The sequence below is a fragment of the Hylobates moloch genome, unplaced genomic scaffold, assembly GCF_009828535.3.
Source record: "Hylobates moloch isolate HMO894 unplaced genomic scaffold, HMol_V3 SCAFFOLD_16, whole genome shotgun sequence".
NCBI classification, from domain to species: domain Eukaryota; kingdom Metazoa; phylum Chordata; class Mammalia; order Primates; family Hylobatidae; genus Hylobates; species Hylobates moloch.
This window is the reverse complement of record NW_026652291.1, coordinates 4492723-4504732: the sequence shown is the minus strand read 5'-3', so window position 1 is coordinate 4504732 and position 12010 is coordinate 4492723. Positions and strand designations below refer to the sequence as shown.

The following is a 12010-nucleotide window of genomic DNA, read 5'->3' as shown; positions in this document are numbered from 1 at the left end:
TTTGAGGGTGGGAGCAGGACGGGTGCTTTGGAGTCGCTGCCTCAGTGGGGCCTGGTCACCGAGGGTGGGCTGGGCGGGGGTCTCTTTCCTGTCTCTGTGTCTTCTCACCTTTGATGTCCCATCCATCCTCAGGACTGCTTCCCGGGGGCAACGCTGGCACCACGGGACGCAGCAGCCACGTTCTTGAGCCGATGGCACTCTGGGTACCTGAGAAGAGGTTGTCTGTGATGAGTTCGCTTTTATTAATGACGAATATAACACAGATGGCCTGTTTTCAGTACCACTACCGCCCGGTGGTGTGCGGGCGCCACGCCTGAGGCGGGACTTTCCAGGGTATGTGAATGCATGCGCTGGCGTGACATTTGTCATCCTTTCCCCGACCCCCTCTATCGAATCATTTTGGGAGAGCTTTCAGGGGGCCATGTGGACTTTGGGTTGTGCACTGTGGTGGGGGGTGGTCATGAAGCTGACGAGCAATGGTGACGGGGCTCAGTCTGTTTTTCATGGCCAGTGTCATCTAGGCAGAGGACACGGGGGAGCTAGTCCCGCTGGAAGGCATCCTGCTGGAAGGCCACCCGCCCCTTGCCAGGATGTTGGGGGCAGCTGCATGCATTCCCTGTGCCCCGGCTGCCTTCTGCTCATCCCAGTGCTGTGAGACCCTGGGTGGGAGCTGGTGCCTTGGGTGGCCGTGTGCGTGTGCTGCTCCTCGTGGTGCCTGAGGAGAGGTGGCCTGTGTTGCATTTGCAGAAATCATGACACACAAGACACGAGCGGCGTCTCTTCAGTATCAGATCCACCTGCATGATTCCTGCACCTGCTGATGGTGGGGAGGGCCGGTTGCACGCCCTGTGGGCCCCCAGAGGCATGTCTGGTGGCCGAGCACGCGCTTGACTTCCACCTGCAGCCCCGTGCTGGCCTCCACCCTGGAGGCGGGTGGCGGGTGGCAGGGCCCGTCACCGAGGAAGAAGACTCCTCCCTGGAGTCAGTGCTGCTCAGTGGTACCTGAAATAGGTTGCCTGTGAGGTGTTCACTTTCCATATGATGAATATTATACAGTCAACCTCTTTCCGATATCAAATCCCACCTTGGATGCCTTCCTCTTTGCTGCCAACTCCAGGCAGCAGCTGTCTCTGTGCTGGTTGACCCTGTGGACTTTGTGTAGGACCTGTGTCACCTGGCCTGTTAATTTCCCAGCTCCACTCTGTTCTGGAGGGCTTTGGAAGTGTGACGGAATGGCATCCTCCATTCCAGTGTCAGTGGGAGCACCTGCCACGCCCTTGCTTCCGGTTAGCACGTCCCCCAGGCTGGGCTGGCCTTCAGTTACCTGATGCTTATGTCATATTTGCACCCCTGGCCTGCCCAGACCACGAGAAGATGACCAGAGGCCTGTTTGCAGCTGACCTGGAGACTTAGTGCCTCCAGAACATGCTGCCCATGCCCAGGGTCCAGGGCTGAAGGCAAGGAGCAGCACCTCAGGAGTGACCCCAAAGAATGAGCTAAGGCCGTCCTTTATCACTCGTTGTTGATCAGTGAGCTCCTGGGCTCGGGAGAGCTTCCTGAGCCTGGCTCCCATCATCCCCTGGTAGAGACATCGCTGCCTTGGAGGTCGCGGCCCTATGCCTGCCCTCCCCCTTGTCCTCCTCCTCAGGACCGCTCCTCTCCGTGCCTAGCATGGGAGTGGGGATCCCTGGCACCGTCCCTCTGGGCTGCCTGCTCCCACTCTCTCTCAGCACCCCTCTTCCCCAGCCCCTGGGCCACAGCCCTGCTGGAGAGGCCGCCCCACAGGCTAGGCCCCTCCGGCCACTTGGGTCTCCCTCCAGTGCCCCCTCCCTCTGCCAGGGAGAGTATTTCCAAGTGCAGAGTCCAACTGTTTAACTTCACTGCCCAGGGTGCCTCTGCAGGCCCCTTCCCTCGGGCTTGGTGCCAAAATAATCCGAGGACTCCCCAGGCCCCCAGAGTGGCAGCCCCCCTCTTCTTTTGGAGCCACAGCCTATCCCCCATGTGTTTTCATCCTTTATTCTGGCCTTGCACACGCCCCTCCTTCCGGAGCTGAGTCCTGGGCAGCCCTGCTCTGCCCTCGGCTGCCTCCTGTCCAGGCTCTGGCCCTTCCTTCCTTAGAGGTCCACAACCTTTGCATTTTCCTTTCCCAGGGTTCACAATTCCCAAGGGGATGGAATGTCTCTTGTTCAGCAAGGTCATCCCTGATAACCCTATAAAAGCAACTCCCCTTGCCTCTTCCCCATCACATTCCACACTGCCCCGTTACTGTTTTCTTTCTAGCTTACAGTTCTCTGAAATTGCCTAATGTTAATGTCTACTTGCTGTATGCCCTAGACTGTGAGATTTCTCATTGGCAGAAATTTCTCTCTCTCTCTCTCTCTCTCTCTCTCTCACCCTCTGCTGTGTTCAGTAGCAGAACAGTGAGTGTTTGTTGATTGACTAATGGAGTCCCCAAAGGCAGGGACAGGATCAGGTGAATTCCCAGGCAGGTGCTGGGCACAAAGCAGTCAATAAGATATGGTGATGGAGTACATGAATATGTTAATCGATTTTTAGAAATTCTTCCCATTTGTTCAAAGCTGTTTGGTTTTCCAGCTTTTTCTGCCCTTCCAGGATGAGGCTGAGATTTGCTTCAGGAGGCGCGGGTCAGCTGGGTCTGGGTTCTCTCTTCCACTTTTCAGGGGGTGGGGGCACCAAAGCCCCAGAGGAAGTGACAGGCCCCGTGTTCCCCTGCAGATGCTGATGGCGCCCCCGCCCCTCCAGCAAACGCCCCAGCGCTGAGAGCCAGATGCTCTGGGGAACTCCATCTGCAACGGGCTGGAGTGTGGTGTTAGGGCTCATATTTTATGCATGGGGCTGACTAAATGGGAACATTTGGAGATGAAAATTGCTGTTAATGCATCTACACATCTTTGGAATATATTAAATGTGCGTGTCAGGGGGAGAGTGACATTAGCCTTATTTAATAGCTTCAATATAACCATCCCCGCACACCACGGCATTAACAGGCATGGCCCCCCTCCGAGTTTCCCAGGCCACCACTCAGGAAGAATGCTGGGTGCATCACCTGCCACTTGAGAATTATGCATGAGTCCGGCGTCAGCCCGGCATGCGGCAGCAGTGTGCATGTTCCCCACCCATTTCTAACCCAAACACAGTGACCCTGTGCCACTCGATGCAGAATTTCATTCAAAAGCAAAAATGATTGATTTATCTATTGTTTGCGGAGAAGAAAAAATAAACAAGGGGCCTTTGTCATTAGATAAGCCAAATGAGAACGTGTGCCCCCCAGGTGGCCAGGATGAAAGTCTCCGTGGACCCTTCAGCCAGAGGCTCTGTGACTTGTCCCATCTCCAGGGCAGTGTGTAAACCCTGCCGCCGGTCCAAGCTCCCGAGGCATGCTCCCTTCTCCAGTGCAAGGGCCCGGTTTATCCCCACTATGTCTCCTGGACATGGTTGGGAAATTGAACAACCTGGACCTCCGTTCCCATTTCCTTGTTGTTTTCAGTGGGAGATAAGAGGGGAAGTAATAGCTGTCCTGAAGGGGCGCTTGCCTTGGTCCTGGGCCCCATCAGCTGCTGTGAGGAGACAGTTTCTGTTCCACAGTTGAGGAAATGGAGCACAGAGAGGTTGAGTGACTCAACCAAGGTCACCCAGCTGGAGGTGGGGCAGGGTCTGGCTCCAGGCTGTGTGCTCTTACTCACCCTGCTTGCAAGGGCTTTAGGAATAGCCCCTGTGTCCTGGAAGACAGATCGCTCATCGAATGGGCCTCTTTTCTTGGTATTATGTGATGAGGAGGCTCACTTTCCCCCAGACTTAGCTTGCCAGAATGCTCATGGTTTTTTCTCTGTACCCCCCCGCCTGCCCCGCCGTCGTCTCTCCAGCATGGTGCCATCACCCATGAAGTGGGATGCTTTGCTGCGTGTCTGGCCTGGGGAGAGGGCTGCTTGCTTTGTCAGAAGACTCAAAGCATGATGGGCATCCAAATACCAAAGATCTATGTTGACCTGTGTTTTTCGCTCCGCTCGATGGCAGTTGAGGGCTATATTCGCTGTCTCAGTTGCATGGAGTGAACAAGACCTAGTGAAGGTGGTGGGTGCGCTGAGACCATCTGGTTGATCTCTCCTGGGTGGGACCAGGTGCTCCCCGCCCCCACCCTTGTCTGTGTACCACCACTCTGCACAGACATGTTGGCTGGTGCAGTCCTGGAGACCCACGGAGCTTACGGTCGTCAGGGGTCCTCAAGGATTCAGAGAACCCCCAAATGTCAGGGCTGCTCCCTTCTTGTCCTGCCTCTCTGCTCACACCCTTGGGCAGGTAAGAAAACTGAGGTCCACAGAGGGGAGGGTGCATTGCTGTGGCATTTGTTCCGAGCACTGGCTCCCCAACTTTGGGGTTGAGATGCTGGGATCAAGACCCTCCTCTGATGAACAAGCGGCTTCCTTCTTTGTGAAAATTGAGGTGACCCAGACCAAGAAGGGCTGCAAAATCACCAAGCCGGGACCTCAATACCCAAGGGGCTGGGGTTTCGGCCACCCTGTGGCAGAGCGTTTAGGAGCCAGAGCCCTTGGCTTGGCAGTGCTGGCTCATAGTAGGTGCTTAGTTCATGCCTGTCTCCTTGGATGAAATCTGACCACAGACACGAGTGCAAAGCAGGTGTTCAACACAGGAGGGTGTACTGAACCCGATCTCTCTATCACCAGGAGGAAGCACACAGGAGGCACTCAGAGTAACGTTTGTGGAATGAATAAATAAAAGCATATTTTGAGAGAATAAAGAAGCAGAAAAACTAAGAAGAATCCGGGGAAGATGGGCATAAATCTCCACCAAGTGCTGCCAAGGCTTCCCAGCCGAGGCTGCTGAAAAGACCCTGTGGAGGTAGAGGGACCATTTGTCATGGATGGGAACGGGCTTGAGGGCCGGGAAGCAGAGTGTGATGGGGCCTCATTCATCATTTTCCCATTATCCCAGCGGCGTGCAGGGAAGCAGGTACAGCACCTGCCTGTGCAGCTGCACTGCCTGCCCAAAGGCCCTAGGCCCTGGGCCAAGTGAGTGACCGGTGGGGGGCTGGGAATGGAAAGGACCTCAAGGAAGGACAAGCTGAGCTCTGGGAGGCCACCTCCTCCAGGAAACCTTCCCTGATTCATCCTTCACAGGCACAGAGTCTCAATTTGCAGTCAGATATCCACTGCTCTGATTCTTAGATCAGCAAGTATCTCCCTACCCAGACTGCAGGCTCTGCTGGGGCCAGGGCTGTTTCTGACTTGTGCACGATGGCATTCCTGTACCTAGCACAGGACTGAGTCCAGAGAAAGTGCTCAGTGACGCTTGTTGGCCTTGTCTCCCTGCTGTGGGCAGCACTGGACAGGGCACCCGGCAGGTCCCGAGGGTGTGGACACCCCACAGCAGAGCCTGCGGTTGATCCCGACCATGAACCGAGGCCTGGGGCGGGGGTGGCCACATCCGGCCACTTCTGCTAGGAGAGACGTGGCTGTGAGCTGGGGTCTGGCCTGCCCCCGGAGGCATTCCTCCTTGGGTTTGCATCCATCAGAAGGTCTGCTGGTTGCCTCTATTTGGGCCTGGAGCAGGGATGGGATTTTTCTAAGGTACATGGGGTCTAGGGGAGACCCAGGCCCATTATTAGGGTCGGTCTTGAGAAGGCAGAGATCAGGCCACCACTTTATTTGGTGTAGCTCCTCGCTCCATTGGTGTGCATTGAGTGAATGAATAAATCAGGGACCCCGATTCCTGCCCGGAGCCCCCTCCACACCCCACACAGCCTTGCTCTAAGGAGAAGGGGTCAAAGCCAACTGGACAGTGCTACAGCGTGGGGAGCCTTGACCAGGCTTGGTCCTCGACGATGGGATAGGCAGACAGGCCCCTGTGCAAGGGAGCTAGCTTGCAGTGTCCCTAGAGGCCAAAGGCCCTGGTCTTTCCTGGGGCAAGAGGCTGCTGAGAAGGTGCCCAGAGCCTGGGTGCAGGAAACCATCCAGAATGCTGCTTCCCGCCATCTGTGAGATCTTCGTTTTCTCTAACACTCAAAAATAGATGTTTCTGTTATGCTCTGTCGTTGGCAGGGGAGCGGCGGGGCCTGCCAAGGCCTGGGGGAGCCCGCCAGCCTGCTGAGTTTTACTGTACAAACAGTTGGGGAGGGGGGGCTGTCTCTGTTAACTTGAAATTCCCCGATCAGTAAACATGCCAATTTAAAGTGTAATTAACTCAGGCCGGAAAAAATTCAGATTTGGACTGCTTTTCACAGTTGAGGTTGTTTTCCTTTTATTTATTTATCTCTTTCCGGGTGTGGTGGTATCTGTGGCTGGTTTTAGCCAGGAAAAATAGAAGGGGGACCGGGTGGGGAGGGGGCTGGTTGGGAGAGGAAAGGCTGGAAGGAAAGGAAGAGAAACGGGCGGGTGGCCTGACACCCAGCAGCCAGGTGTCTATAGGTTTTCTGTCCTGGGAGGGGGCTGTCAGGGAGATGCCCGCCTGCAGAGAGGCGGTCATTCTGTGAGGTTGGGCTGCAGACCCCTGTGCCAGCGGGCCTGGTGATTCAGAAATGATTGGGCACTGTGGAGAGACCCCAGGAAAACACCCAGTGCTGCTTCTGACACTCTCTCTCCATCTCCCCTTTCAGCGGCTGCGCTGCCTGGGATAAACACATGTCAAGAGTCTCAGTCCCCGCTTTGCCACCATCTCCTCCTCTGATCTCCTTTGCTGCTTCAAAAGACTCCAGAATCTTCTCGGTTCTCAGAGAAGGCTGAATCCACCTATGACCTAGTGGGTGCATCCTGTGCCAAAATTGTTTACCTTCTGGTCCCCGGAGCCATGGGTCATGGCCTGGCCCTCATGTAGGCCTGCTCCTCAGCAGACCCCATCTGCGGCTTCTCCTACCCCACTGGGGAAGAAGGAGAGCCCTGGGGATGTGGAGAAGCCCCCCCACCTTGCCACATCCCCCACATCTTACAGAATCTCGATTGAGTCCCTGGGGGCACAGCCCTCAGCAGGACAGGAACAGTCTTTGCCGCGGCAGGGGGAGGGCTGTGCTGGGGATGAGCGCCCAGTGGCCGTGGACTAAGTGAAGGAAATGACCGTGCTCTTCTCCCAGCTGGATGGCGAGACCGGGCAGGAACCGCGGAATTCCTGCTCTTCGTTTTCAAACACTTTGCTGTCGAGCTATTTGAATAATAAATACACATTATAAAAATGTAAATATGTTTGTGTGTCTGTATGTTCGGAGATGATGTTTGTTAAGCGGGAGGTTTAACAACGGAGGCCATCTGCCTTCAGCAGGGATTCGCACAGAATGTCACTGGCCTTCGCCCAACACGCACTTTGCAGGGAGCAACCTCCTGAAGTCGGGGCTCACTCCTGGGTCCCCCTCCACTGCATGCGAGCCCCCCGTTCCAAGGCAGGAGCCAAGGTCACGAAAATGCATGCTTCTTCATCAATCCGAGGTCTCAAACGGCTCCCCGAGCCCCACTGCCTGCCCGTTCCAGGCCTGGGGCTGGCAGCCTGGGCCCCACGAGGGGACAGAGGCCAGAGCCCGGCGGCAGAGCCCGTGCCCACGCCTCGCTGCTGCCAGCCTCCGCTTGGTCACGACACAGCCAGGCTGACTCAGACACAGCCCCGAGCGGGAGCCTCATAAATGACATCATTACCTATGAAACCTGCCGTGTAGTGCGCTAGCGGGGAAGGACGCACTCTGGCCGCCCGGTGACTCACACTGTTTTCCCCAGAGCCTGGGTCTGAGCTGGCTGGGCAGGGGGAGGGGGCATCCAGCTTGGCCTCACTCCCCCGCTCTGCTGCAAATGCAAAAGCAATCAGCCAGGCAGCCACCGTCCTGCTGAGAGCTGTGGGGTGGGGGGGTTGGCGGGGGGTGGGGGCACCATCTCTCCGGCCTCCCTCTGCAGCTCCAGTGGCGCTCCAGAGGGACTGTCAGTTGCCTATGACAGGGGAGGAAACTGAGGCCTAAAGAGGCCCCATGCCTGGCCTCATAGATCCCACAGGGGAGGGTGGCTTCGGCTCATGCTGGGAACCCACAGGAAGACCCTTGGGCGAGCCCAGCCGCGGGGCAGAGCTGCAAAACCTCTGGCTGTTCCTGCTGGACCTGAGGCCCCAGCTTCTCCTGATTTCCTTCGGTGCCGCAAACTCCTCCTGCTGAAAAACACTTCTACTCTTGAAAGTGGTGGCCTTGCCAACCCGAGATGTCCCCATCGGGTGGAAGGCACTGTAGGGGAATGCTAGTTTTTTTTTTCTTCAATTAAAAAAAAGTAAAACAAATAAAATGGGACCTGTTGGGTATGGCCTTCAGAGTCGGAGGACTTGGGTTAAGGTCCAGCCTTTGTCATTTACTAGTACTGTGATTTCCTTGTGTCTGGCCTCCACCTCCTAGGCAGGATGAGAGTAAAATGCCTGTTAGGTTCATGTTAAACTGGGGCTCCCCCTCAATGATCCATGGTTGGGGAGGACCCCCACCAATCATGAGGTCACCGTGCACCTGTAGCCCAGACCTCACCCTGGCCCAGGGACCTGCCCTGATGGTCTAGCACCCCACACACTGCTGGCTCTGGGGCTGTGCCCTCCTGATACACCCCCAGCACCTGATGGCATCCCCCAAACAGAACGAGAACCGCAAACAGCAACAGCCTGTTTTTGCTCTTAGGAAGCTCAGAGCAGCATCTATGCCAAAATCGTTCACACTCTGGTCCCCAGAGCTACAGGTCACAAGCTGGTCCTCACCAAGACCCGCTCCTCAGCAGCCTCCATCCCTGACCCTGGTTTCCTGGGAACTCTGCTCCGCTGACTTCTGAGCTGTGGGAGCTGTAAGGGAGAGGGGTGGGCCACAGACGACAGGAGGGTACAGAGGTAGAAATTCAAGTCAGGGCCACAGCTGTGTTCAAAGCTGGGAACATGACCTGAGCTCGGCACAGAGCTGGGCGCCTGGGAGGAGCGGAGAGGGAGAATTGGAGGGCACTGGGATTGGTAATCCTCAATGCATCTTAGGCAGATGAGCTCGGGGTCACAGGGCAGGATACACGGGACCAAGGAACACTGGCCAGCCATCAGTGCTGTGACCCAGGTGGGCTTGGGGTACAGTGGGGGGTCCCAGGACTGGCAGGCCCCACAGAGCAGCCTTCCCTGAGTTTGTCTGAGCCAAAAATCCCAGCAAAGGGCTTTGTGGCCCGATGCCCTTTCTCCCTGGTAGCTCCACCCTGTCTGCCCCTTTGCCACCAATTCACAGCTCTCCTGCGAGTCCACAACCCATGCCATGACTTTCAATGAGTTAAGGAACGTGCACATCTCTAAATGACCGCATGCGCCCCGTCATGTGCACGTGCACACACACTGACATGCATTTGAGGAACGGGGGCATTCTGTGTGCCTGAGCAGAGGTCGGGGACCCTGGGTGGGTAGGAAAGAGTTGAGGGAGTTGGGCAGCAGAAGCACATGCTGGCAGGGATGGCAAGGAGCCCTGGACGTTGGTCGTGGGTGAGTGCTGTATCAGGAACTGCGCTAGAAGAAAGGCTTGGGATCAGAGTGGACCCAGTTCTCTTTGAAGCATAGCTTTCTTCCGGTTCTTTTTAAGACTGAAGCAACTGACACCTGTGCAGCTGTCCCTGCGTCACTTTGTCTGATGTCACACAGTCACAGGACTCTCTCTCTGTCCTGGTCACTACTGAAGCTGACCCTGCCCTCTCCCCCGGGTGATGAGGCCTCTCTTCTCACAGATGGGTGATTTCTCACTCGCATCCAGTTCCCCTCCTGGCCATACTCATTTTCTTCTTGGGGCGCAGGGGGTACCACCCCTGGTTTGGGGACTGTTCGGCTGGTCACACCCCCTCTTTGGTGGGTAGCAGAGAAAATGACACTTCTGACTAAAAAGACTGGGGTCACACTGCCCAAGAATTGAGTGGAGTTTCTTGCACAGAAAGAGAGTTTGTTTTCCAAAAGACAAAGAAGTTTCCAAGCCTCGGGAAGGGACGCCGAAAAGTCAGTGGACTGAAGCTGGCCGGGTTTCACCCCCAACTTGGGCACTAACCCTGAGGATGGGCGTGGGGGCAAAGGTGGCATCAACGTTGCCAGAGCCTCATGCTCCAACACACGGGAGCCACTAGCCCAGCTCGCCCATGCCTGTGACCTTGGGGCTGTCACTTGAACCCTCTGGGCTTCCGTGTCCTCATAACAGGACCTGGGTTCTTGAGAGAGAGAGACACTAAAGCGTGCCCGGAACAGAGCCCAGCAGCCCACTTGTCCTCTGTCACCCCAGGCCTCTCTGCCAACCTTCTCTGCCTCTCCCACTTCAGCCCCATACCTGGTTTAGACCCTGGGGGGATGCTGGGTGCGCGGAACAGACCACCTGCGCTTGGGCCATGGCTGCTGGGTACTGGCCTCTTCCCTAACGAGGGAGGAAGGAGTGAGCAGAGTCCTCAGAGGGGCCATGGGCAGTCCCGGGGTGCAGAGACTGAGTCCCGAGGAAGTGGGGGCTCCTGCCGCCTCCCCGCAGGGTCCTGGCTGTGTCAGGTGGGGCTGCTGTTTCTCTCCTGTCTTCTGTCATCTTCCCTTTGCCATTTCCCTCGTGGCGCTGACATTTTCCTGGTGGGTCCAGGAGGAAGGAGGGTGGCAGCTGCACAGACAGCTCTGGTGAGGGGGCAAGCCCGGCCTTTACTAAGGCTGCCTCTTCCCCCGGCTTGGGTAAAAGAATGGGTGCAGACCACCCCTTCCATGGAGGGGTAACTTTATGGGTTTCCCCGAAAACCCCAAAACTTGGAACTGCTGCGGGGTTTCCACCTACCCTGTTCCACCTGTGCCCGGCACAGAGCAGCCTCTGACGGTCGCCTAAGAGGCAGGCAGCAGTCCCGTTTGTCTCCAACATCCTCCCTCTCCAGGATTCTCGGAGCACTTGTGATGGCAGCAAACTGAGTCTCACCGAGGGGTTCACTGGCCTTCCACGGCTCCTGGCACTTTGTAACCTATAACGAGACGAGGACCGTGAGGATGTATTCATATTTCATGCATTCAGCTTCTATTTAACTAAGTCTCCGAGCACCCCTGCTCTGAACTATGACCCCACAGAGAGACCACCACCTCCCCGCAACTGCCTGGCAGGGCACCAGGCTGCAGAGACAAAGGAATGGGACCTTGAGAGGCCTGGACCAGTTACTGGCACTGGGCGCCCACCTCTGGGTTGGGGAAAATGCCGTGTGCCCAGTGCAGCCCCAAGATGCTTCCTGGCCAGGAGGACCCCTTTTGTCAAGGCCTTTGCACCCCTTATCTCCCCCAATGCCCTTTCCTGGCAGCCAGCCAGAGGTTCCACCTTTCCCCTTTTCGGCCAAAAAAAAGTAAACGCAGGCCAGAGAAGCCACCTGCCTGGGGTCCCACAGCCCAAGGTGGAGGTGGAGGGGGTGCTGCCACTCCAAATCTGGGCGCCCCCACCCCAGTGCCCCCCTCCCGAGAATAGATCCCAGAGCCAGAAGAAATCCACCCTTGGGGCCAGGCTGGGTGGACATGGAGAGGGGGTGGAGGAATGCCAGCGGGAGGTACCGAAGGCTGTGGGGGTGAGGGAGGTTGGGGGGTCCCCAGGGGTCCCTGCCGTGTAGTTCTTTGGGGTTCACAGATTGGAAAAGCTGGTGCCCTTCTGAGGGTGGGTGAGGGTGGCGGCAGAGGCAGAATAAAGCCCCCTCCCCTAGAGCCGGGGTGGCTTAGCGGAATCATCGAGAATGAGACCGCTGGTTGCTAATGGGCTTGGGGAAAATGGGATGCAATTTCCCAGGTGTTTTTCAGGCCCAGAGCTATTGAATAAATGAAGTGTGCGCCGGCGGAGTCAAGAACGCACTGCGCGGCTCCTGGCAGGCGGGGGCGGAGTGGGGGCCGCAGAACCGGACGTGCCTGGCGAGGTTCAGAGGCGCTAGCGGTGTGGTGGGTGGGCAGCATCGGGATGGCTGGAGGGAGGGGCTGTGGGGGGAGGCGCTGCCGATCCGACACTGATCTGGAGGGGAGGAGGGGAGGGGCGGAT

At 57.0% G+C, this 12010-nt stretch overlaps 1 long non-coding RNA gene across 1 annotated transcript; it reads left to right on the top strand.

Annotated features, from left to right (window-relative positions):
- Nucleotides 1–435: 435 nt before the first annotated feature.
- On the top strand, nucleotides 436–7207 carry LOC116485093 (uncharacterized). The gene is made up of 2 exons (XR_004252746.2): nucleotides 436–4878; nucleotides 6632–7207. It is a non-coding gene; the product is annotated as an uncharacterized LOC116485093 (long non-coding RNA).
- The last annotated feature ends 4803 nt before the right edge of the window (nucleotides 7208–12010 follow it).